Source organism: Varroa destructor, unplaced genomic scaffold (assembly GCF_002443255.2).
Source record: "Varroa destructor unplaced genomic scaffold, Vdes_3.0 BEIS01000004.1, whole genome shotgun sequence".
Classification (NCBI taxonomy): Eukaryota; Metazoa; Arthropoda; class Arachnida; order Mesostigmata; family Varroidae; genus Varroa; species Varroa destructor.
This window is the reverse complement of record NW_019211457.1, coordinates 19,839,015-19,866,958: the sequence shown is the minus strand read 5'-3', so window position 1 is coordinate 19,866,958 and position 27,944 is coordinate 19,839,015. Positions and strand designations below refer to the sequence as shown.

General features: G+C 38.3%; 1 long non-coding RNA gene across 3 annotated transcripts in view; it reads right to left on the bottom strand.

Annotated features, from left to right (window-relative positions):
• The window catches only part of LOC147755940 (uncharacterized), a 175,264-nt gene that overhangs the window by 128,260 nt on the left and 19,060 nt on the right, over nt 1-27,944 (bottom strand). The window lies entirely within an intron of this gene.

Here is a 27,944-nt window from a genome sequence, read left to right as displayed (position 1 = left end):
TAACAATTCACAAAGTGCAAGAACCAACAGCGGCAGATGTCCTCATATTTCCTGAAAAAGCCGTATTCAATCACAATACACGACAACTAGCTTTCCGTCGGACAGGAAACTCTCAAGACGTCAAGTTTTGCCGTGAAAGGAGCGACTAAATTGAAATATTATCATTCCTAACGTTCAATGATATCTTCGCAAATAAACCTCAGTAAGGACTCATTCATAAATCTAGATGTACATACATCCTCATATTCACAGCATGGAATTGGAGCTAATAAAGCTAAAAATCTAGTGATTAATAACGTTGCCTTTACATAAACATCAAAAAAGTTCTTAATTTAACTAGAAAACATTAGAAAAAGAAATCTCTTTAATATCCGTAGTAAACTATCAAACGAGAGAGACCTCAAGACAAAACGGGGATTATTCGAAGTCACATTTATGATATATATAATATGCCTTTTATTTCTATTCAGGTAAAGTGTACTTAATAGCAAACTTTGCGTGAAACGAAATCCGCAGATCCGTAAAATTATGAGAGCTTTCGATGCGATTGCGTTAACTGAACGGTCTATTTAAGAAGTTCGTTATTGGTTATCAAATTATAGTTTATTTGTACGTAACTATAGCCTACCGGAGCTTGAGCTTTTTAGAAAATGTATTTGAACTCATAATAACTTCTGTCTAGCCTTTAGATTCGCACACGACATGAAGCACGGAAAGGATTTACGTGTATAGGTAAGAATAAAAAAAATTATCAACAGCAGCACTTCACGTAATAATAATAGTTGAAAATAAGCGATAGAGTATCAAGATCTTTTATTTGGCAGCATATGACCTAGTTTATTTACTCATTTGGAGAGATTAGTAGCTACGTATTTGGGACAGTTTTTATGTGATGCTAAAATCTTGGTCCTCTAAAAGGTCACATCGAACAATTATTGACTTCGAGTTCAGTTGAATTGAGTTCTTCTTAACAAATTAATGTATCCATTGAATCTTTATATCCCACAAGTTTTTAATTATTGATATCTAGTATGCACACTATTTCTATTCTAAATTGTCAAAAAAAATTCTGCTTCTTGTTGCTTCCTATTTCTTCTAAAATATCGTTTTTTGACATTTTTTGACAAACATATATTCGATTTCTGAGGTGATCTGCTGATTAGTTTAATTTCAATTAAAAAAAATTACAGACAGTAAGGATGAATTTTCAGCGCATTCTTTACTATGATTCCCGTGTAAATGTGAAATAGAAAGAGAGAAAAATTACTGTCGCATTTGTCCGATAATCATCGCTGAAATGACTGGCTTAACCTCGCAGTGGCGGTTTCCCAGTATTGATAAAAAGTTTTATTAAACTTTAAACATTAAAAAGTTAAATTGCTTGATAAAAATTTAAAAAGATACGTCCTTTCTCGGTAAGCACTAATTGTAGATATCTGTTTTACCACGGAAATTTAGGATCCAAACAATTCACGTGAACTTTTAGCAAAATTAATACAGAAATGCCTTGTTTTTGTTGGCTTAACTGGAAATGGCAACCTTTCAATTCATTTCGTCGACGATGGGATGCAACTGTCTTAGAACTCCGGTTTCAGCAAGAATCTTCAGGCTTTTGCTGTACCACCAGCAAAAATGGGTTTTTCTTTTTGATGATAGGTCTTTCAGGTGGAGCCTGTAACCTGCTGGAACTGACAATAGCGCACTAAGAATAACAAGTTCTTAATAGAGCGACATAAGGCGTAATTAAATAAGTAAACGGTTTGACGAAATCGGCTCATCTAGCCTAGCATACCGTTTCGTGACGAGCACGATAAATTACATTGAAAACAGCTTAAATAGTTATCGCTAAAATATCTATAGTTAGTATGACTACACATAGATTGAGCGCCATATTGAGTATACAGATGACGGTTACCGTAGAATTTCGCAAACAAATATACGATTAGCACGCAACCGGTCTGCATGTATTTAAATTCATACATGGGGTGACTAATTGCTTTGGCCAGCTCTGAGATGGATAATAATCACTACAGATGCATTTTTCTAATAGGAGTATTTAGCAAAGGATGGTTAAATATTGATGCGACAGATAGGTGGTGTAGAAGTTCCTCAAGCAAAACGGTAACTTCGATTCCGAATAGTTGTTTCATTTTTCAACGGTGAATACACCCCTTGCTGTTCTAGGGTATCGTATGGTTCTGTCGCCATCGCTTGGATTTTGTGCACGAGCAGTCAGAAGTTGGTCAAAGCCGTCTTATTCATTCACGAGGGATAAACTAATCCGCGTCCCACATCCGACTATACCTCAGTTGTGCCAACGGGGCCTGAAGCGTATTTATGTTATTATGGTTATAATTATGGCTAACATTGACGATGCTGTAACCGTTGCCGTCATTCTTTCCTTTCAATGCCCTAGGGGAATCTGTTATCGTCGTATAAGCCAGTGCTGTTTCAAGCAATATGTCCTATTGTTTATACCTCATTTATGTGACTATATAATCACACAAGGGGAAAACAAGCAGGTCGACTATGCTATAGCGGTACATCTAGCCCTCATTGATTGTAAGTAGATTTACTGAAGGGTCGTTAGCGAATAACGATATTGTCGTATTATCCTCATTATTATTTACTTAATTAGCTATATATTCTGCATTTCATACCTCTTCTTATGACATGTAAACAGTAACAACTACATTTATTTACATTTAACAATCAGACTCAGCTGAGTAAGTCAACTCAATTGATGTTTATTTTAGTTAAGGGACACATTTTTTGTTTTTGTCCTATAATTAGTAATCGCGGAAAAGCTACAGAACGGCTACTGTTAGCAGTATTAATTGTGATTATAATTATGGACTAGAGTATATAATAGCTTTAAGTTGACAATTTTACCGATAGTAATTGTATTAGAAACAATATACGTAAACCGTTAGTGAATTACTTTCGAAGTTGCTTGATTTTCCTCCATGTGAACATAGTATTTACTCGATTCCTTCCGATCACTCTCGATTACTGTCTCAAAGACTCTGTTGTAATTCTGTTTAACCAATTTAATTACCTGTATAATTCAACTCCTCTGTCATTTTGACTCCGTTGACAGGTCGGGTAGTACAGCTGTATTAGAGCCTATATAAACTGTTGCAGAGATCACACACTTAGCTACGGAACCTATGGAGGATCACGAAAATTTCGCTTACCACAGCCCTGTCACAGCAGGCACACGACTACAAATCAGCTACGTGCAGCTTGCGAGCAGCGCTTTTTAGCGAAACGTCTCTAGACAGAACACAAAAGGCCCTTCGAAGTACCACTAGGACGACCCAGATAAGTACTACCCTAGAAAATCCAAATGCTATTTTCTTTTTCCTTTAGATTTATACCTTCTTCGATGCCTAGATATACGAGCTACGGCTGTTTTGTGAATTTTATACCGAGCTTAGGCGGAAATAGAAGGCCTTGCCAAATAGGAACATACACAATCAGATTCGTACATACGGTTTACCTAATAATGAAAGATTACACTTATTCATACCAACCAACAACATGCAAAGGTAGACTTGCGCTTTGTAAACCCATCTATGTTATCCGGTTCTCGGTTAATAGCAGTAAAAGAGTGTTCCTTTTGCCTTTCTGATACAGTATGAGAGGAGAAAACCGACTGATCGTTTTGTCTCTTTGTACCTATTTTGTCAACACGACGGACTCTTTTAGTTGAATATCGCAACCCTTTTGAACCGTGACAATAACGATGGCCCTTCTGATATTCTAAGTGATATAGAAGCTATAGTGATCATCGCATATCCACCCAAGTATAAAAACGGAAAGCAGATAATGTAGGCTATACATGGCTTCAACGTTGCGATAATACCCGAAAAATGTGGGCCAATACACCGCCATTAAGTTTGCTATAGCCTCGTGGTTTTTTTTTTAGAGATTAACCTGTACCTAATCCAGAGCAGTTGACATTTCAATTATATGGTTTGAAAGTCCAACGACATAGGTAGATCCATTACAATGAAGCAATTAATGATATCAGAATCCGGGATTAAAAATACGCCTACTAGTTTTAATCACTCTAGAGCATTCCTCTCCCAAATGCACCAGAAAAGCTAATAGAACAGGGCTCAAATCAGCATCTGTCCTTAATGACAAATCGGTTAAAATCATCTACTCTAGCAATGGAAATCATATAATGAGTTAAAAATTACAATAGCCGCTTGATCACAACTGACCCCGCCATGATTATTATTAAAGTAAACAGCAAAACATTAATTCTGAAAAACACGACCCTACAAAAACGTACGCAGCAATAGCTTCCACTAATGAATTCAATTTTCAGATAGTACTTGCAGTATATTGTTGCAAGCAAAACGAGTTAAATGCTCATCTATCGTAGCCCTTATTAAGAGAACTTAGATCGTGAACGTAGGCAGCCTGCCGAGAATACCAGAAAATCTATTAAGTTTAAAACGCAGAAGGCACTTTCAAACACAAGGGTAGAGGACGACCTAGTCAAAGCTGTTATGCGTGTGTCTGTGACTATGTTCTTATGACAACCGTGAATATGCGGCTATGGCTGGTCAAAATTTCGGTAATGGTTAATTTTTACCGGAAACCTGGTCAGAAACGCATGCAGTTATCACACATTGAACCTCTGCTTATTTACATTCTTTCTTCATCACTACAATATGTAAGTTCAAGTTGAAGGGATCGATAACGAAATAGACCAAGCAGATGCTTAGATTTAAAGAGGCTAGATGAACGTTGAAGATCCTATCCAAAAGAGAGTAACCTTCCTTGCTTTGTAAGCTTGTAAGCGGATAGACGTGTAGGTGTATTATTATTGCACGTTGAGATTTGCCCGGAAAGCGCTATCGATTACGGCTGATCCTGAAACATGCAGATCCGTGTGCGCACATTTAGCATTCTTATTGATGCTTGAAATTTCTTTTAACTCGATTGTTTTTATAATGAGAGTTCTAAAGTTAGGTAACATGACCACTGCGAAAATTCATTGAAGATTGGTAGAGACATTGGGCAAGGAGGCCTTAAGCGAAAGCATAGTACGTGAATCGTACAAACGTTTCAATACGAAATCGGATCGGATCGAAAGGGCCACAAAAAGATTATCAGGAGGACAAGAAGGCATTGCCACAATCGAGAAGGGCTTTTACGAAAGCAGAGCTTAGAATCGGAGGGTTCTGTTCGGCAAAACTGGCATTGCACATATAACGTGTTATGGAATTCTATCAAGTGCTAAAAATGTTTTATACGTCTTCCAAACCTGTTGGCAATGCGTGCGGTGCATTCCACGTGCAATTTGCGAGCCTTTGTTCGATAAACACCTGCCTGGAGAACACGGTCGCCATAAATAAGACTTGCTATGATCTCTAACGCCAGCCCAAGAGGGCATCTGCCACTATAAGATTCTTGCCAGCGGGGCAACGCACGCAGCCTGGTATATCCAGTTCCTTAAGAAATCGATGGACCGCTGGCGCAGCAGTCGAAAGCACGTCTGGTTACTCTATGACAACGCCAGATCTCATCGTCACGCCTCAGTTATGTCGTAAATTAAGTAAAAAAATCCGCTTATTTTCCCAATCGAAATCCGTATAACGCATTGTTTTCGGTGTCCTAAAAAGAGCAACCGAAAGGCAAGTATATCCCAAAAAACGGTTCTATCGTTTACATTGCAGAACTTTCATTATGAAAAATCTTCCCTGTAGTGGCCGATTAATTACGAAAAATTACGACATCATAACGAAGGTTGAATCAAACCGACGCGACGTAAGTAGCCAAGATATCGCGAAGCAACTAAACGTCTACAACTAATTATTGACTTTAAACGAATTCAAGACGGCTAGCTAGAAAAGAAAAACTCGATGTTTGTGTGCAAAGTAAGTGAACATCAAAGAACTCTCGTTTACTCGATCGAACTCTTATCTACAAGATTCTACAGTATTTCGCACAAAATTGAAGCATTTCTAAAGCAGTTGCTGATTAAAAGTATATCAGCTGCGACAAGAATGCGCAGCAGAAATGTGCTCCACGATGCATTGTAAAGTCTGCTACAGATCTAGTGAGATTGGAAAGGAGTCATGTACTATAGGTTGCTGCCGACTAGCAAAACGGTTGATTCGTATCTTCACTGTCAACAACCGAAAATGCCACAGTAAGCCATTGGAAAAACTAGTTAGAATTAGAAAATGCATCGTCTTCCAGCATGACCATGCTAGAGCACAACCATCTTTAGTCATTCGGTAAAAATTCGAAGAACTTAAATGGGAAATTCTAGCCGTATAGCTCGGATTTTGCATACGTCAGGCTATTATTTGCTTCGGTCTCTGCAGAACTATCTTGGTGATATTAATTTAGCTTTAGCGGACGAATACAAAAATCACCTATCGCTGATGATTTTTAGTTACGAACGGCAGATTTTCTACAATGATGGGATGATAGGGTTACTAGAAAAACCGTAGAAGGTCACGGGTCAAAGGGGCACATATATAATAATGTAATATTATTTTTTAGCTTAAGAACAATCAATACTTTTCCGATAATCCAATATTTTTACAACAAATCTAAGCTTCCAGCAAAATTAATCTAAGTTTACGGCCTCGATAGGGTAGCTTAAATTTCTTCCTTGAAAAACATTTAACCGACATTTAAGGACGGTTATGTCCGTTTAGTGACCATCAAATAACGCGTTTGGGTATGAAGCTCGCTATATATTTAAACTGGTTTCAGTTGCCAAATTACGAGCTGCTACCCTAATGCAGTTAATGCAGGTATTGGAGACTGTATGTATACAAAGATTATAGCCCTACAACACGACCCTAAAAGCCAGCTTATTTGCTTCTACCGACTACTCTAATCCACACTTAGCAACAATAGCAGAACGATGAATTCACCTAAAAAGAGCATAAGAATAGCGGAAAAGGTACGTTATGTGACGCAACTGACTCAATGGGTTAGGGAGTTGGGCACAAATCGTCGACATTGTCGTTTTCGGAAGGTCGTAAAGTCGTTAACGTGAAGAGAAGCACTGGATAACAACCTTTCAATGCGATGCAAGGGGTGAGGTTCAAAATTCAACTTTCTGGGCGCGCTGCCGCTACCCAGCTCCCTAACAATTGCCATCGTATGAAATGCCCCGATAAAACCCCCATCTTAGTGTAGTCCGCAAACACGCGTTTTGCGCTCCCACAAAATGCGCACATACCAATGTAAGTAGCAAAATTTGAATACCGCGCCAGTCTCACCCAATAGATTGCCTACTGAATTTCTAGATTTACCAAAAAAATTATACAAACATTTTCTAATAATGTATCCCGTAGCAGTACGTCATAATAAATCAAGACAGAATGTTATTTTTTATTTTTGAAATAATATCACTAAAGTTGTTTACTTATCACACCGTAATATGCCTGCTGGGCATTTTAAAATTCTGTTACATCATCGACCAAGAATTCCTATCTCCCAGTGATTAAGCCAATGTTCGGTCTATAGTATTAAAGCGGCTTTTCCCCTAAGGGGAATCGAGGGGCGCGCACTTTAATAAAACATGCTGCTACCATTGTAGCCTGGGTTGGCATAGTAGCCTTAAAGGTTCGGAGAACAGTATGTACGCTGCAGTAAGGGATACGTGCTGGCATTAAAGACATTATTATGATACGCTTAGGATAGTAACATAATGGAAAACTTGTATAACAAAAAAACCGTTTCAGCAGCAGTCGCACTGGCAGACGATTCTGCACGATCAAAACACACTGGAGCCAACTTGGTGTCAGTAGTAGAATAAGCTAGAACAGAAAAAAAATATGTCTGGAGTATCATGAACAAAAAACAAATTCCAAATGCGAAATAGAATTGTTCATTTTTATACGACGAACCTTGTTTGTCACCTAATACCCTAAGGCTTGTATTCTAGGTAAAGCAGACCTGTTTGCATTTGTAAACATTTCACTATAAACATGCTAAGGCAAAGTTTTAGAACATTTAACTGTATAAACTGAAAAGGAGTTACTGCACGGCATGAAATTTGGCTATTACAGTTAAGCATAAAATGATGACGCCTGTGAAAGTTATGGATAGATCCTAGGATTAACAAGGTTTAGCTACATCCACCAGGTTACACAGTATATTCAAGTTTTAGTAAAAAGTCATCAGGCCAGGGCCCGTTAAGGGAATTAATCACGTTTCTATTAGAGAAATGTCTGGAAACTTGTAACGTACAGAAAATGCAATTACAGAAATCAAGTTTTACCCTTGTCTGTCATATCTTTATAGTCGCTTGAATCTCCCAAATTGTAAATTACTTAATATTACACAAATGCATTTTTCCGCTGGCGTGCCACAGATAGAATGTGTCCTTTTTTTTTTTAGTCGAACGGCACTCGTACGCTGGAGGTGAAATAGGTAACCAGTTGAGCCAATGTTTCCAGCAAGTTCTTCCTTCAATTTCCCATTTTGTGCGTTGATTCCTTCATTGAAGGCCGCCTACGAATGACTGTTTTTGTTACGGAAACTTAAAAGAACCTCGCTGAGCGCATCATTCACATTAACGGGACAACTGAAGTTAAAGGTAAGAAGCTTTTGATTCCTTTTTTGAAGTTTCTTCGCACCTTAAAGCGTCTTGAGATATAATAAAATACTCTGATCTCAAGTGTTAATAACAGATTGCTTATTACAACTCCGGTATATATCGTTTCTCAATTTTAAATGGCTTGAAAAGACTTATGATTTATTCCGTCAATATAAGAAACATATATTCCATGGCTTCTAAAACTCTGATAGATGTTTGCATCTTCGAAAGTAAAAAGTTTGTTCAAGCTCATGAGCTGAATCACAGTGAACCTCACGGCGGAATATCCTTTATTTGGTAATTTGTATAGCAAATTAATTACTGACCGACAATAGTTCTACATTATTATGAAAGCGTAATACCAATTTCCCTAAGTAAAACAATCAAAAGAATTTTTTTAGCAAAATATATGAAGTACCTCTGCTAGTTGGGAAGCGTTTCGTTATCGCACGTGAACATTTAGCACAACAAATTTAAAGTCACGATGTAACGAGCATGACTGAGTAACGTGCTGGTGAGATATAAAAAAGAGAGAATATTTATCTACCTATAGCTATAACAAACTCTGTTTCTTGTTTCGAGTTTTACGACCCGTATTCCATCAAGCAGATTGTTGGCTGGCTGGCTCGCAGCACGAAACGAGCCGTGTGTCTGTCTATGCCCGTGTTCGAACCCCAACCACAACGTGTTCCTAAGACTATGAGGCAAATACGTTACTCGTTAAGCTATCACAGAAACTAACCCCGTCTACACTTAACCTATTCAACTCCTTTGACTTCTATTGTTTTCCTTCTCTATGCGACATGCGTTTATTGTTGAACTATTACGGCCCGAGCATCAGCAATAGCAGGCCCTTAGCCTTTGTACGTGAAGCTGACGGCGACCAGAGTCTGAGATCAATTTATTCGGGCAGTGTTATGCAATATATCATGAAATTAAAATGTTGGCAGCCATCTCAGATGTACAGTATTATGATTTTACAGAGGCGACATCATCGAAACCGTAGTTTCGAAACCGCTACCTTTTGGTACACTTATCCATATCAGTTTGATGACGCTAGACACAAAGAGATCAAGTTGGAGGGGTGTAATGGTCGGAGCGGGGTGGATGGTTGCCAAGAGTGTATAATATATTGGAGAAGAAAAGGCTTTAGAGGATGACATTACTCCTCTCGAGATAGGAACAGCCGTATAGTTGGTGTCGATCACCTTTCGGTCCTTCACTTTATATTTATATCGGTGCATGGGGAAGCCCAGGGTCTCGCAAAGTGGAACGGAATGTACTTAATCTGCTCGAACGCACCACGTACTGGGAACATAACAAGGTGCTAAACGATGATACGCTAATACGAGACCTCCGTACTTTTATAAATATAATTCGTAAGATCAGTGAAGTCTGTAGTTTCATCCAATTTCTATTAGAACTAGGTTTGTTTGTATCTGTATGTTTAGGGAACTTGCTTATTGTGATGATGTTTCCCGTACTAAAATATCTGTTAGGCGAATCACCAAAACAGAGGAAGAAGTACAGCATGAACCAAATAAACTGAATAATACATGTGATACTATTAGAAATATTTGGCACTCAAATGTAATCTTCTTTCTTAAATTTGGTCCAAATGTCACAATGGAAATGGGAGTTTGAAGAAAGCTGCGCTCTGGTCGTTTATGTTTATTGAGTTCCTTGTTTAATTTGCCGTTTTCCAGCGTTGTGCACCATTAAAACGCTCCGTCTTTATGTACAAGTTCATTAACGTTTGGCTGGATTATAAATTTGGCCTAAAGGCGATAAAGGGTGGAACGATGTTTAGGGGAGATTTATAAACGAATAGCAAGAAAAAGGAGCTTAGGCGGTATGTGTTATGCTTTGGTGACTGGTTTGGTACATTTTGAGTACTTTTTATCCTTTCGAATTATCGGCTTACACTGCCACACTTTTTTAACTTTAAATGTAGTTTGTATTTTTAAATGTCTATGTTCTCATACTTTTAGAGAAGGTACGGGTGCTTTGAAAAAAAATTTGCAGTCCTGACTAAAGAAGCAGCAAATGAGCTAACAGAGAAAGAAAGACCCTGAATTGAAAGTTTACTATGATTGGCCATTAGCAAAAACGAAATTGGGAAAGTGGTTCAGGGAAGACAGGCTCTAAGGATCTATGCATACGTCGAACGGTATATTATACGTAGTACACATTGAATGAGTTCTCCTTTTCGAAATACACATTCAACGGCACCTACATGAAAATATTCTTGTCAAGAAAAAAAATTAGGCTGATGTTTCCGTCGAAGGGTGGATATTAATGTTGAATGCTTATTAGAGTAAAACCTTAATTATTTTCGTTTTCCGAGTACCATTAGTCTGCCTTTAAGTATACTTTCTTTAACAGCGGCAAATAATCTACGCTGCTTTCGTGTCTTTAACTGCTTGGTGTGCGTCAACGTACTTCTAAACAACAACTCTTGTAATTCAAATTCGCTTTGAAAGTTTGCCGAAATTATAATGTTCTGTTGGGCTATACTTAGCAGTATCTCGCGGGAATACAAATTTTAATTGGTACCAGAAATGATTATTATATATTGCTTGTTTTTGTTGTGTTTAATCTAATAAGATTATTTTATAAGATTTATTAATAATATATTGCCATATATAAGTGTATAAAATTTTTTATGTCGATATAGTAGCACTTCGATGAATGTGTAGTTCGGGAGAGACTGACTCCTAAATCTTCAGTAGGAAGAAAATGCCCTCCTCCTGCCCAGTCGCTTCATAAAGCCAGTCAGCATCCACGTCAGCTAGAACTTTTTTATCGGTAATCAAAAGAGGGCTAAACTTTTTTGCCCTTCTAGTAAAACAGGTTTACGATCACCGCCATCATCTATACAGCACAATGCCGAAACCTGAGTAATAGATTGCCTAATTCGAATTCAGACAACGAGAATCCTAGATTTTGTCTGGGACAATTACTGAGGTGTGAGTGGTTCGTTTCTTAGGTTAATCAAAGAGAATCGCCAAGGGCTTAAATCAGAGGAGGATGACGATAGGAACCTCGGTGGGCTCATTTCAAGATGAAGACGCTCATGATGATGAGGAAACAGAAAAGACACAATGACGACGCTTCGAACTGTAATATAAAGGGACAGGCGGCCTTATATTTACGACAAAGGCCCTGTAATAAAACGCGGATTAGCCGTTCTTAGGCAAGCGGAGTCTCTTTTTGCTCTCAGGGACTGTACCAAATGTGTGTTCAGTATAGTCGCGCACTTTTTGAATAGAGTGCAAGGATTAACTTTTTCGTGGTCATTTTAAAATTAAAATCTTCTCCCATTTCAGACAATCCCAGTAGCGTCCACCCTCAACTTGAAGTTTCTGAAAGGTATAGCGGACAGTAGTTTGTAGAGATTGGTTATTACATAGCCCTAATGGCGCGAAGGAACTGGCATTGAGAAGGCGTTGGATTTACGTACATAATTTCGATAGCTGTTATTTGTTTGATGGATTATAATATAAAAGAAGCTATTGCTGTAGAAACTTCTCCATTTTTCTCGACAGCATTGTAGCATTAGGCTAACATCTGCCGAAAGTTAATTGTCAAATTTTAAAGCCATGCACAAGAAAAACCACAATGAGCATAGCAGGCCATTGCTGCACAAATATAAATACCTTAAACAACAGTGAAAATAAGTCTAATATCATCTATATTTAGTAAACTGTCCTGTTTTGGATCAGTCCCTATTTTAGTTCGGTGACTTGTTCAAAACAATGGAAATCTACATCGACTTGGAGACTACAGACATGAAGTACAGGAGATGGTTAGCATTGAACGGTGCCATTCGACGAGAGGTCTTGCCTTTTGTTGGTCATTAATTAGCCAAGCTTTATTATCATACCTATTTTACCCTCATACTTAATTTTATCCGAAAGCATTCCGGTTAGGGCGATAATAATAGTAGTACGTAATTGCCAAATTGGGGCTAATTGTGTTACACGTTTTGGCAAACTACAGGCGATAGGACACTGATGATGATAATGTCATACATCTTCGTCCTGATTAAACATTCTTATTTCATTTGAGCAGTCGATAGGATATCCTGGCAAGAGAAAATAAGTTGCACAGCCTTGTAACGGCTGTTATCATGTTCAGTTAATATTACCACTGATGTAGATAAGTTTCAAGCCTCAAAAAGTCTTTGGTTCAGCCAAATACTTTGGTTGCTGCACCTCCACTTTCCTATTAATAGCAATTAGAGTATTTAATTGAGATAAAATGTTCTCAGTTTCAGGCTAAGTTTCTTAAAAGGCTGCTTAACCCGATGCATTTCGCATCACAGATTGATATTGCAAATAAAAAAGTTAGGGTAATGAACGCCATAATTTTCTACTGACCAAGTTTTGAAAAATCCACACCATATGTTTACTGGTTAGCCAACGTTTATTTTCGAAATTATTATTGCTTTCGTTGTAAACGCTTAACAAATACATTTTTGCGCAATTCTCGCATTTACGTGCATAAACAACGGCGGCATGGCAATAGTAACGGTAATTTTGCTACGGTCTTGCATTTTATGGTTATTTATCATTTAAAATTTTAAAATTTTATTTTTAGCGATGAGTTTTGACAGCATGCTCGGGCAGTTCCAAAATACTTCAAAGACTGACGCTAATGCTTGGATCAAAGACGGTGTTGGAATTAGATGGAATCTGAGTCATCATAAAATGCACATCCTAACTAAAATAGAAAAGATGAGTGTAATGATAATTGTTATTACTAAGCAATGGCTTTCGTAGATCGTGCCTGTTCTGACTCTTCGGGCTGCCTCAGGTAGTGAGATCTGAGAGATAAAATTCAAGGCTGCATTTTTTTCTCGCATTAAACTATAGTGGTCTCCTGCCACGTAGTGGCCAGAAGGGCCTATAGAGTACTTGATGTGGGAAGTCCAAGACTAGACTCACTTCAGAGACACAAATGACCACACCGAACCCGAGCAGATATTCGCCTGAACTTACTTCGTTCTATGACGCGTAGACCGTATACGAATTTGAACTTCGAAATTTATTCAATTAAACATGGCGTACATATAAAATACAAAGACAATAGTTAAAAACGAATGGTTGCAATAATTGAATAATAAGTCCTATGTTGTCTATTACTACGTCAGTTGCACCACTTTAATTGCCTTACCTGGTATAACAAGAAAGATATATTTCGCAATTTAATTGAATTAGAAAATATATTATTCGTGCCAATGTAAGTCTAATTGGTTCACGTTATCCTGAATTAAGTTATGTTTAAGACGATATAAGATGAAAATACCTATAGGCAACAAGCCAACTTCTAAGTCCACCAAAACTTTTAATTGTATTTGAAATTATAACGTAACTACGTATGCATATGCGTATGATACGGATAAGGTTCGGACGACCAGTGTGCCATAAGTTCGTGTATAAGTCAGAGTAGTCTATAAGTCCATAGTAACCCAACATTGGCGCTAGTTGATATATTAGAGAGACGATTGCCTAATGCTCTGAAGTATCTCGTAACTCAAATTTGGGCATTGGCTAGAAACCGGAGTTAACGAAAAGCTAAAAGTGTACTACACAAGATAAGTGAACATAATATTCTGTCCTCAATCACGGTAGACAACTGCAAAAAATGCTCCTCTGAAGAACGGTTTTTAAACTTATTCGAAGGAGTGTATGCTCTACAAGAGAATGTCCCGCACAAACACAAATGCGGCTCGCAGATGCTCATATCTGTGCGTAGTTCAGACACGGTAGTGCCTCGAGGAACATCTACGAATGGCGTTAGCCTAATTTTACCTAAAGCCGTCCAGACGATATCCCGAGTGTGAATTTATAAGCAGCGATGGGGCTTACTATGGCCTAGCGTAAAGCGAAACTGTCTATAAAGACCGTATTATAGGGATATGCTCGTTAAAAGTGCTCGTTGATAAATTACACATATTCGGAAATTGCCTACTTTTTCTGAAAGGAGCTTCGAAGGACAACTGTCAAAGGCAACGTACAGCTTACTATTTTTCATCGCCCGCAACAATAATTGATTAGTAAGGTAATATACTAATAATCCCTATCAAGATGCTTGTTCTCTTTTTCTTTTATATATATATATACAAAGTAATTGACTGTGTTAAATAATTGATGAGAGCGAGTATGATGCAACAGTTAGACAACAGTAAAATCCAACAACAGTAAAAAATTTCGCGACAAGTAGCAGATTTCGCTTTTCCATATACTGGTTTTTCTGCCAATTAACTCTAAGTTACATGTGCTTCCAGTTCCTATGGGTAGCATGAAGTGCTGCAATTAGACCAGAGCCAGTCGACATAAGGTAAATAATAACGCGGAGATCTTTTCGATGCCATAACTTGAGCCATAACTGTATCTAAGTGAAAATACATTTGTTATAGTTTCGCTTAGACACAATTGTACTTATCGGTTTCGAGCTAAATTTCGCTTGTCATTTGTCAATCTAGTAATAGTTCATCATTACTATCTGGGCATAAACAACGTACAAATCCTCAATTGTAACATCAGAATCTTTCATGTAAAAGTTAAATTTTTATTGTACGTTCGTGTTTCGCATAAAGTCACAGTTATATACACAAAAAAAAACGAAGTAATTATAATACGAAACTAAGCGGTTGGAGTTTCACATGTGACACTGGCCTTAAACGCTGCGGCTGGCTTTTAGCATCTTACGAAGTAACATTCTGAATTTTGACCATTTAAAGTTTAAGTTATAAGTTTAGAAGACAGATAGGCTACCATTATATTGTCTCATAGGTATTCTTATACACTAAGCATAGCTTCATTGGTTCACTTTGGCTTGAATCGCATAGAGATCAGCTTTTCGGCTATTTTCGGTGGTCTTCAATAAATTACCATTTAAAGATAGAGAACCCATTGGTAGGTAAACTGAGAGTAAATATATAAATATGTGGCTGCAATTTACGGATCACTACAATGACTAACAAGGATAGTTTGAGATAGTTGATACTTAGTGACGAATTTTAGAGTTACTGCGGCGCTCCTCAAAACGCACAGTTATTATTACCACGATTATTACCATTTTGCCTGCTTAAAGCTAAGAAACTTTATAAAGATCGACTGATTTGCTTTCCAACAAGAGTGAAAAAAAAAAAAAATAAGCAAAGCATTTCTTGTCCTTCAACAATTATTTCTTTCTGTTGATTTTCATGAGTAGTGCTAAGTAGGGCTTACGACTTATCAACACCCAGGGAGAACGATATGGTACCATTTGGTAACTCGTTTGGGACGACATATCAATTTGTTTGGAAGATCCGTCACACAACAAAGAATGGACTATCAACAGTTATCGGAAGAAATATGAGGGTACATTTTCAACCAGTTTGGTTATGGTAAGATCTGTTTATATGCCGGAAGATTTGGCATACTTTACGATGCGGCTGAGCAAAATCAAGAAGCGATAAAAAATTGAAATTAGGCGCAACTCCACTAGTCTTTGACGGCGCTAGCCAAGCCAGAGCAAGCGATATAAAGGATTAAACCTGCCAAAAATTGAACTTATTCCAATTTAACTTGTAGCGTGACATATAGCTGTTATAGTTTATGCAATTAGAGCTCCGATATCAAATTAATATTGCCCCGGATTACAAACATCGGCCTGCTGAGTGTAGATATCGACCGATTTCCTTATCGTTGTTTCAGCAGATAGCTGCAGCTATAGTTACACAGCGTTCATCAACTATAACTTTCATATTCAATATGAGTTGCTTCACATCGTTGACTTGGGCTTTTTTTCAGGGCAATCGTTACGACAGAGATATTTTATTTTAGATATGATATTCTCGTGTAATATAAGTCAACTTTAAAAAGTATATTCGATATCTCCAAGTAGCCATTTTAGTCATAGTTCTCCTATCTGCCCCGGTGCGCAATCGAACAGCGGAAATGACCCCATTCTAGATATTAAACGGAAGTGCGCGAGTAACGGCGAGGCTTGAGTCTGTAACATTTCGTAGAGCGTGTTTATGAAACCTTACTGTCTGTTCACATTTTACAGGAAGTAGATTCTGTACTCAAATAGCTCCTAGAAGAGCGAATGTTCCTGTCGGGCATGGTAAACCAAGAAACTATTGCTTACGCCTGCGGAAAGGCGGGTCTTTGTTTTAATATTATAGAAAGCTATTGAAGGGGGCGAGACAGAGATGCAAATTGCCAATTCATATCACGTGCTTCATCCAATCGAAAAGCAGTGAAGCATATGAGCTCTGTCGTACATAATAACTTATCTTAGTGTGTGTCAGTGGCTAATTTTTTTCTAAATATAAGAACAAAATTTATTATTAGGCAAGAAGCAATGGTTGCAGCAAGTGACTCAGGGTTTTTTCGACTGTACTTGTTACGCATCGCACAAAGCATTGGTCAGAGTTAAACATATGATTAGATTGGGATACGTATTTTACCAACATCTAAAGAAACGTTTAGTCGGAGAGGACTAGCCACATTGCGAGCACGGCTCATATAGCTACAGGGGCTTTGGAAGTAGTGGAACCGGACGGCGTTAAGCAATCTAGTCAATCATCAGAAAAATTGCATTTCAATTGATCACCCAATAGAGTTTTCTATTTTTTAATCACAATCTAATAAGGTTTTTTTTGTGTGGTAGCTAACTAATGTGGTAGCTAAAATCACATAGAAAGGTAGATGAATAATCTTTACTCTAACAAGAGTGGTTCTCGAGGCAGTGCAGTGGTAACGAGTCTGGGTTGCCTAAACTCAAATCCGCCACACGTAGATTTCGTCTCGTGCTGGGAGCCAGCTGTCTGAAGCGACGCCTAACAAATAAAGTACTGAGTATAAAACTAGACATATTCTAACGAAAAACAATAAATTCGTCGTTGCACTTTGGTAGAGCGTCTAAATTCGTTGCACTGTCTCTTGTGGATTGACAGAACTTGCATTATTTTTTTTTTTTTTACTTTTACGATAAATTCACAATTCCAGGCTTTCCTGTTAGCAAATCTGTAAAACTTTGCGCGTATAAACCTGTGGCAGACGTTTCCAAACAACTGCGTATAACACGTGATATAAGTATTCATCTAGAACGTCAAAATTTGATAATGGTCTATGGAATGTAGCCAGTCATGAAAATCGCTAGCTTTCTTAAGAAATTACTATGTGCTATTATTTTTATTATAAAACTTTATTGGGCTTGAATGGTATCCGGTGGACGGTCCATGAATTAAATAAGTTGGCCTAATGAAAGGGTTGTATCTATCGCGTTAAAAGTTTTTTTCTTGCGCAATCTCTAGTCCTATATTATACTATCACATGTAACGGCAAATTAAGCACGAAAGACCCTGTCCATGATGTACAAGCAATCTATTAGCTTTGATAAAACCCTATCCGACCCGATCCCAGAAGTGGTAGCTGAGACATATATTGTTGTCGCTTCGTGTAGCGCCATAATGGATGGGCTAATAGCTGGCGGAGTAATAATCACCCCCCCCCCCCCCCCGCCCCCGCCCCACACAAACTTGCCGGACATCAGCCCAGGTTAACATGGGTGTTTTCACCTGCTTTTGAACGAAGTTGGTTTAGTTCGATTTGAAAGTATCGATAAACAAGCGTATAGAACATTGTCGCTTGCTATCTACATTAATATTGTCAGCTTTATTGCATTTATTTTTAGTTTATATATATATATATATATATATATATATATATATATATATTATAGTTATTTAACCAATGAGCGAGCTTGAACTATGATCTTTAAAAGTAGCTTCAATATGTAGCAGTCTTTCTAGTAACAGAACCTCTTCGCATATACTAGATGTAAGAGAAAGTTCGTTTTCTGATACTTCGGCATATGTAGATATATTTGGCACTCATTTCCAAAAAACGTACGCTAATCTGCTAGGAATAAGAGGATGAAGCCATTTTAGATATTTACGCTGTATTAAGTATAGTGTTTGTTCACTGAATGTATAGAGGCAGGCAAAGCGAACCGTATAATAATATTAACGACGACTGGCCAACGATCTCGAACAGTGGTAGTGACTAGAGCTGTAGCTTCTGCTAGTGCTCGTGGAGTCGAGCTATGTGATGATGGCTGTGTAATGCTGGTGGGTCTTGAAGATGGATGCCCCCGCGCCCGAAGAGTAATGCGTCGCCCAGTGAACGACTGCCAAAAGTGTCTTTTCCCTATACCATCGTGTCGGTGTCACGTGTGGGTCTTCGAAACAAGCGGGCCACTGTGTGCTTTTGACCTATTGTCAGGAAGGCATATTCCCATAAGAATACCCATGCAGGCATGTCATTATGTCAACTAACATAGCAGCTAAGGAATTTAGAGGATGCTATACTATGCACAAACCAATAATAACAAACCAGCATAAGCGAGCGATTGATATTTATGCGGCCTATTGCTGAACGACATATAGAGACCAGCGTATCCGCTCATAGTCGATTAGTTTTCAGACGTTGCTGACATGATAGCATCGGTAGAAAGGATTATGAAAATGCCACACAAAAATAATGTGAAACCATTTCATGAACGATCCTTAGCGGGAGTTAACCAAACAAGGCTTTTGGATAGCTGAAATTTATCCTTCTGCTAAGAAGATGGAAGAAAACATCACCCGATTTTTTGAGAGACACAAACTATTTACTACGAGTATATGCGTATTTCATTAAAAGACCTTATAAATACACACTAAGCAGGTGTCTTATATATATTTAGTTGCTCCTGATCCAGAAAACTGATTACTTCATACGAAACTTTTCATAGCTGGAAGAGATTATACAACATCAATATGCAACAGCATAAAAATGGCATTGTCGCATGTCAATGTGGCGAACCTGATTTAAAAATAAATATTGCCAAAAATGAGGAAAAGCTTATTATGGTCAGATGACATAAAGCAATTAAATTACTTAAAACAGTCTCGGCGGGTGACAGGAGACGCCTTTTATGTAAAAACTTTTGCACTTAAGTTCAATTGTATTATCGATTAGATAAGTTGGATTATATAACCAAAGTATATATATATATATATATATATAAAGGAATAAAGCTACTGTCACGGGTCGTCAGCCGAGCTTAATATATGTCGCCAAAGTTGATCCAGATGCCACTCTGTCTTTTGAGGAGCTTAACCTCTGGTCCGCTCAACGAAAAATAAAACCCTCTTCTTGGCTTGCCTTCCCGCGCTCTTTGTCTTTATTCGCTTCTTCTGAATCTTACGTAAGCAACCATCATCCAAAGTTTTTCGGGTTCTTTGCTCTTTTGCCAGTCCTGTGCAATCACTTTGGGATCAGACGTACTTCTTCCTGTTGAGGACTACCATTGCCACTATCCTCAAAGTGTGTCGAATCTCCTAATGCTCACGTTCCTCCATGTGACCGCTCCTTCGTAAGCTAGCTACATCCGCCCGGTCTCATTGCCGCTGCTACTGCTACTGCCACAGTCGCTCATGCGCTGATCTTTGATCCTAAACTCCTAAAGGTGCGGTCCATTCCCGTCTACCTCTGATCCTGAAGGTCCATCTGGAATCATCCATCATGTGGCTAGTAGGATGTCTGTCCTTCGAGAAATGAAACGGCAGCCGCCAACGCAATGAGCCCAACTTGCCATGAGAGTCGCAATGGAAAAGTGCCAAACGAACCGAAGATTTCCGCCATTTTTTCGGCTGCCTTTTGCTACTTCGTTTTCTTCAGCTTCTCTTTTATTTTCATCAAATATGGCTCTCGGCTGTTTAGCGCTACCGCTGCTGAGCTTCCACCATCACCAAGCACAGCTTCACGAACCTACAAGCAATAATGCTTTCTGCACGTAAATATGCACGTAAGCCGTTATGTAACTTGCAAGTTGCATGTTCTTGCAAGCTTTTACAAATATAACGTAGCTTACTCATATAGAAAATGATTACACAGAAAGTAGATCTGCTCGATGAAGATGTATTTTTCTGCATCTAGGCTTGGCAATTTTTTCAGATAATATTTGATAATAGGCATATATATATATATATATAGATAATCAAACAGAAATATGAAAAGCCCTTTCTGTCCATACGAAGCCTATGAATTCGCCTAGAGAGCACGATGAGGTTGCTGAGCTGGGTTCAATTCATGACAGAAAACACTTTTTATTTTGACTCAAACTGTCGTACAGTTTATGTTCAGAAAGCAAGATATTACTCTAGCAATTATTCGTTTACTAATGAATAATATAGTCCATTAATATATATATCCTTTTTGATTCAGAGGGACATTCTATTCTTAAATAACTGTTGACAATAAAATTACCAATCGATGTCTGTTCCTCTTAGACAGCATTCCAGTAGGTAGCTACATTTCCAGGCGAGGATAAAATTAATCGTTTATTTACAGTTTGTCATTGTGTTTCTTGGTTATTCATATTGGTGCAAGCGACAAGCTAAAAATATTAATGTTTTAAAAAAGAATGAATAAAGTTGTTGCATTTGAAATGTTTAATTTCTGCTCAATGCTAAATGATAGAAGAAGGATTATTTTCTATAGTCTGAGTTTGCTTTCGTGACAAGATAAATACCATAAATAAATATACCAATTATCTGCGCAAAAGACGAGGCTCTTAAGTAGGGCACCTCCTTGGACCGAAGCGATGAGCGTGATAGGTATTGAGCTGTGCGTGCCCCGGCAGAATAAATGACACGAGCAGCTCTTTTCTGATTATGTTCACTTTCGTTCAAGATGTACCGTGCAGATCAGCACACAAACTAGCTGCACCCCCTTTGGCAGATGGAGGTGTTAAGCTTCCTACAGCTATTGATAAGTATACCGATGACTCACGACTTTTGTTTGGCTGGAGCTTTTCATCTGAATCCTGCTTGTTTCCTGACTTTCCATGATGCCTCTTTCATCTCCTTCGGTTTTTACTCTCTGCATCTTGTGCACACTGACTGTACTGGCTAAACCCAATCAGACTTGTCAAGTATGGGTCTGGGCCACAAGAGCTTATTGATCCACAGCTGGACGAAGCTTTTCTATTCTCTCACTTATGAACATCGGCTTCCCGCTTCACAACCCAGCATTTCTTTTTCTCTTAGCACCTATGCGATCCACGTTCCACATTCTGGGCTTGTTTTGGAAGCACTACGCTGTTCCGTTAGTACGAGACCAAATGCTAAGGGACTACATGCTTGCCCTGAAAAATTGCGGAAGGAAACTTCAAATTTCATATCTGACCACCACTACGACGGCTGACGTCTCAGAGTTTTACCAGAGTTCGACTCCTTCGTCCTTCGTTCCCTTTTTCTTCTATTGTCCGTTCCCTCTTTCCCCGTTCCTGTTCGGATTCTATTGTTTGTCGTCTTCTATGAATGTTTCACTCTCAACTTTTCTTCACTGGGTCCCAGAGTTCCCCATATCGTAGTCCATCATCTTGTTGGGCTGGAGCCACCGCACTACTCTTTTTTAAACTTCCCATTCTTTCTGCTGGTCAGCAACGACAACACGAACAACAAACTTCAAGTCCTCGCTGCTTTCAGTACGATAAACATTCGCAATTCGCTCCGTCAAAATGTCTTTCGACGTGTGTAACTTCATATCAGAGCCCTCGAAGGACAACGAGTTGAATATCAAACAAGAGTGATAATTTAATTTTATTCGAACTTTATAAATTATTTAAAAAGCGTTTTAAAAAGGTTTGTTTTGTTTATAGCGTGTACTAAGCAAGCTGTTTGAAAGTTTAGTGAGACACACGTGCGGAAATAAGATAGCAGGACGTTCGATAGTTTTATGGTGATTTTGGTAGGACTCATGCATAACTGTCTCCGCAGTTCGTTCTTCACGTCAAAGCCTCTGGCAAGTAATGTGGCTTTAGGCCTAAATAACTTAGTGAACTTTATAATGAAAAAAATACCGCCAGTTGAGCGTCGATTGACTGCCTCACTGTGATGATCGACAAGGACGATTACACTTTTCAACATCGTCAAAGAAGAGATTAGCATGCTTACTAAATACGTATATTTAAAGTTTGAAGACTTAAAATATAAAAGCGAAAGCGAGCAAAACATCAATCGACCGCTCCCAGTGTATCTCAATATTTATTTAACTAACATCTGTGATGAACGACTCACAAGGTCCCAATAAGACGGTTTTAAAAGGGACAATAGCAAAGCCCTACTAAGGTGATTTCAACGAACGGTCAGGTCAAAGTAGAACACCTATACCTCACGCATTAGTCGTGATTGTGCAGGATGATTTGAGGAAGTTCAACATCAATCAGTAACTGTTAATGAAACGTGAGTGTATCACAGGAGTCTTGAAAGCAATCGACGCTAAACGAGTGAACCTGGTGAGATAAACCTACGAGGCAACGGTGACTTTCGTCAAGACCATCTTAGCCAGCCGAAATGACCTGATATAGGTTGGCCAACCAGAGGGATTTTCTGTCTGAAAAATCGAAATAAGTAAACTCGAAAGTGCTTGACCAACTACTATATTTAGTAGGCATACTTTTTGCCTGTAAACCTGTAACTATTTCCAGATTTTGGAGAAACGATTTGCAAGACAAGGAAATATCGGTGTCAATAATATGCTCGAAAATGGCAAAATTTGACTGACATTTTAGACTAAAACGAGGACAACAGCTAAGCTATCTAATAGTTTTAGATAGTCGTAAGCGAATCTAAATAAATTTCCAATTTTACGGTTTGTACTACTGTGAAGTTGGGTCTAGTATTATTTAACTATCGATGGAAGCAATGGAAGAATTGTTTGCGTTACAAGTTACGTCGGTCCCGTAAAGCCTGAGTCTAGCACTAGTTTTCGAAGATTTTTAGGTATTTTCGATGTTTTAAAATGCTGCAACCTGTTTCCGTAACGATGTACTCGTTCACTACGCTTAAGGGAATATTAAATGGTCTAGCTTCCTAAAAACGGCGTTCCGTGCTGAGAATTAGCTGCCTGAAGCAATGTTCAACGGCAATACCAGACGTAAAACTCAAAACATTTATTAGGTTTTGCGACCTCGTTAGATGCTTCTGATCAATAGTGTCGTACATCCCTAAGGTATATTAAGCAGATTGTTTCGTTTAATTCACATACTTAATTTAGAGTCTAGCTTGACTGACGCTTTGTGTAAAGTGATTGCTGAGAAGCTAAGGATTTAATTGCCACGTTAATCGGTCGTTGTTTTGACATGCGTTCTGCTAATCAATGTTGAAACTTATGACACCAATTTTCCATGAACAATTTTTTTCGATTTTTTCTTTTTACTACTTATTTAACAGATCAATATAAAAAATACTATTTCTATGAATTGAATCACTCGGGAACAGTAAGCAAAAAGTGAATTATTATATTGCAAAACAGCAAAAAAATGAATCTTTTACGTCATCGTCTAATGTGGCGGTCAGACGTAGTTATCACATACTCATTGTATATCTCTTATATCTTAAGTCTCTTACCGCATGTATCATCCCTCCCCTCGCCTATAGCTTATGCATAGCGTTCTATATGGGATTCATATGTACACGTCAAAGAATTGGATAGATCCTCTTGTCAGCACTAAATTATGATGAAAATGATAATAACCGGGTATATTCCGACACGATCAACATTGAGCCAACGGATTCAGTAGCATTCAAGTACCAAGGAGCCATTGTGTACCGTGGAGAAAAGCAAGAGCAACTGCAGCTGTCGAAGTCGTACTTGTGCCTGGTTTACATATGAAAAAAGTGCTCAGCCGGAACAGCGCAGCGAAGGCTGGCTCCTAGAATAATTATAATATTGCTTTTAATCGCTCTGTGAAAGCCACCGATGCTCTTGGCATTCATTAAAGAACGGAAGATCCAAATATTCAAAAAAAGGCTTGCCAAGCTTTGCTGAGCTTTGAGGGTTCAATATCTGCAATCTGCAACGCCTATCTAAATGTAGGTGAGCGGCCAGGATCGAACTTGTAATTTTGTACTACATTACGAAACTCAAATATCAATTTTTGAGGTACAACTAGCTTGGTTGCTAATCAGAATGCTATACCGTGTCATCGTTTGCTAACTTACGGAATAACAAGTTACTTTGGTTTTGTGTAACACTATGATAGCTACGTCGTATTTCTGTACGAACTAGCGAAGTTCGTTATACTATACCGCTGTCGATTTTATTAGCTGCAAACAATTAAATTGTACCGTAGGCCACTAAGTTTCGGCCAAAATTTTTGACAAAGGACAAGTGGAATACGCTTGTCTCTCAAATAATAGACTGATATCTCGTTATACGCGTATTTTCTATATCTGTAGCTTGTCTATATCATCTTAAACTCTCTAGTTAATTAGTTAATTTCTCGATTGCCCTAATAGAACTGCACAACCTATACAATTTACATCATCTCCCAGAATCCTTTAAAGATGGGTCAATTCAGTTATGACGAAGACCGATTTTACTGATTTCTGCATGCGTAATCCCTAATAATTGTATTGTACCCGCGTTGGACTAATTTTATATAATGACGAAAGCAATTAAAGTTATTTCAGCTGAATATTTGCTGGCTGTATATCGTTCTCTACGTTTAGCAGAAGAAACACATGCTTGCTAATAAATAACTTCAATGGATTATACGAAACGCAGGAAGGCTGCCTTACATGCCACTCTAATGTAAAGCAAAAAACTTTACATGAGCGACACATTATACAGTATATTTATATATTATAGAAAAAAATTCGTAACTGCAAATTTTGTATAACTGTGATAATATACATAAAAAAAAACGGCAAATGTTGTCAAAACGTGAATAAAATGAATGAGAGGAACGTTTATATGGAAGGGTCGCCCGTCGTCGCATCAAAACTAAGTACACAAGACGAATAGATTAGCATATATAGCGAAAGATTTTTTGAAAACCAGCCTTTAAAATGAACCCCGTTCTGTTGTCCTGTACTTAGGCCAAGATGGAGAAAATAGATGTGGCTGTCCAAAGAGCTAAGAGCTGGCAGGATCTAAAGAAAAACGAAAAGGATGACATGCAATAGAAGTGAGACTGAGTGGCTGCTGTCAGAAACGCGAGTTCAAAGACGTGAAACTCACAGCTGTCGGAGCAGTAGACGACGATAGGTCGACACCCCTACTTTCTATCCCTTCAAACGTGAAAAAGGACAGAGGCTGCGGGGTGGGCAGAGGAGTTAGGAAAAAATGTGCATTTCTCTCAACAAGGTAAATCAGCTGGAAAAGGAAAAGTCGTAAACAATAAGGAACGTGCATGTGGAGGCCTCCCCGAAGCTAGCATGATTAGCATTTTAATAAGGGGAAATATTAAGCCACTCGTCTACGGATATCTCGAACATGAACGCATAAACGTCGGGGTTGGGAAGTCGGGAACGACAGATGGATTCATGCGAGAAGTGAAAGGAAAAAATTCAGCTACTAAAAGAACGGAAATTTTTGTATACAATTGAAGTAGACCATTTAACACTAGGACACTAGTTGGGACCAAAGCACATCCTTGCCCTTGGGACAAGCGAATTTCTTTATGTTAGCTAGGTTAGGATGGATAACGTGTCGGTTCATGCACCGAACAAAAGTCCACTAAATATGCTATCTGTATATGAAAAAAAATTAATATAAAATTTCCAAAAAAAATTATTATGTTTTGGAGTTTAGCATATCTTTTTAATTTTTGAACGAATTCACACCCGGTGATCTGGGGCGATAAGCCATAGAGAGGTGCTGCAATATTCATGCTAAACAACTGAAGTCAGTGAGCTTAAAACAATATTTATACTTTGTTTTTTCTGCGACATCAAATGATTTTGGACTTTCTACGAGCACCATATAAACCGCAAAAATTATGTCTCACCTTAAAAAGTGTCAATAGGATTTTTGCATATGCACACCTTTACATATAACCTACTTGGTTGACTGAACCTATGACTGATTAGCGTCTTTTCTATTCACTAGAACCCCTAATTAACTTTTAAGAACAACAACATTTACCATCAGTAACAGCCATTACGGTTTATTCGCGTTGGTGGCAAGATCCAGCGACTACGATCTATCTATGACTCGCATTTAAAGTTAGAACAGAACAATCTTGTTTACGTTATCAACATTTTGACAGAATGCTTTTGACGGCATTGCAACCAGCTTCCAGATATGGTTATGTTGCGACAAAGCAATGAACATAGAATTCATGAGGCTGTTCCGAAACGGTATTTAAAATGTCTCTTGGATCTAGCATTAGGTCTCTTTTTTACTGTATAGCAGCACTTGTGCAATAAAAGTTCAAAAAAAGCGTAGAAGTTACGTAAAAATATAATAACAGTAAAGATAGGGTTAAGTCAAAGGAAAACAGCACTCATATGCTTCATGGTCACATTTTCATGACTCAATAAACTATCCTTATATAGGCTACGCACAACTTTTGTAGAAGCTGATTCTAGACATGTTGTGAGGCTCTCGAAGAAGTCGAAGCGCCCACTGGAATAATTGAGAAAATAATGTTATAAAGATACGATGAGATTCGTTTAAAGGGTCAAATTTATAGAAAAGATTATATACGAATGTGTGTTATGGAAAGGGGCCCTTTGCTTGACCTTATGTTCGAGTTATGTTCAAAGCCAGGCAAAGTCAACTGAATGCTCAATACGTCAGGGCAAATATTGTATGCTTCTTTGATGAGTTATGGAATCGGCAACAGAGTTATCCTAGGTAATGTCAATTTATTCTGTTCATTATTGAATAAAACAAAGATTGATGGTTCAAGCTCCTTTATAGACATCTAAAAGCTTATAACCCACCGCTACATTTTAGCGCCCACTGCCTATATGTAGATCCAAGTCATGAAACCTTACTACAAAGGCTCTCCAGGAGGAAGGTCACGGCAAAACTAGGCCCGCTTCAGTCTCCCATCGGCCTCCGCGAAGAGATGCCCTAGATTGCGGAGTGTCAGTCTTGACGTGAAGTACTATTATTTATGCTATGGTTGGACACCCAGGCCGTTGCATCAGTGGGGTATAGGCCCACAATGCTCCTCATAGACGAAAAGATACGCAGAATGTGTTGTTTTGGTGCAATGGTCACAGTTGCCTGTAGCACCATGCAGGTGAGAGTAGATACCCTTTGCACACGGTTTCGCTTGCCGCTGTTTTTTTTTGGAGAATTTTTTTATACAGAAAATTCTGTTGGCTTTCATCGTCGATTGAACTCACGCCCGCATTAAGCTGATAAAGCGCGCTGCTCACTAAGCTATTCCGCTAAGCAATCTTGCATAGCATGATATCAACATATGCCACATAAGGTCTGTGATCGTAAAAACTAAGTTTAAATGAACTCCTTTTCAATTTGAAGTGATCCTGGTGAAAACTAATCCTTGGAAG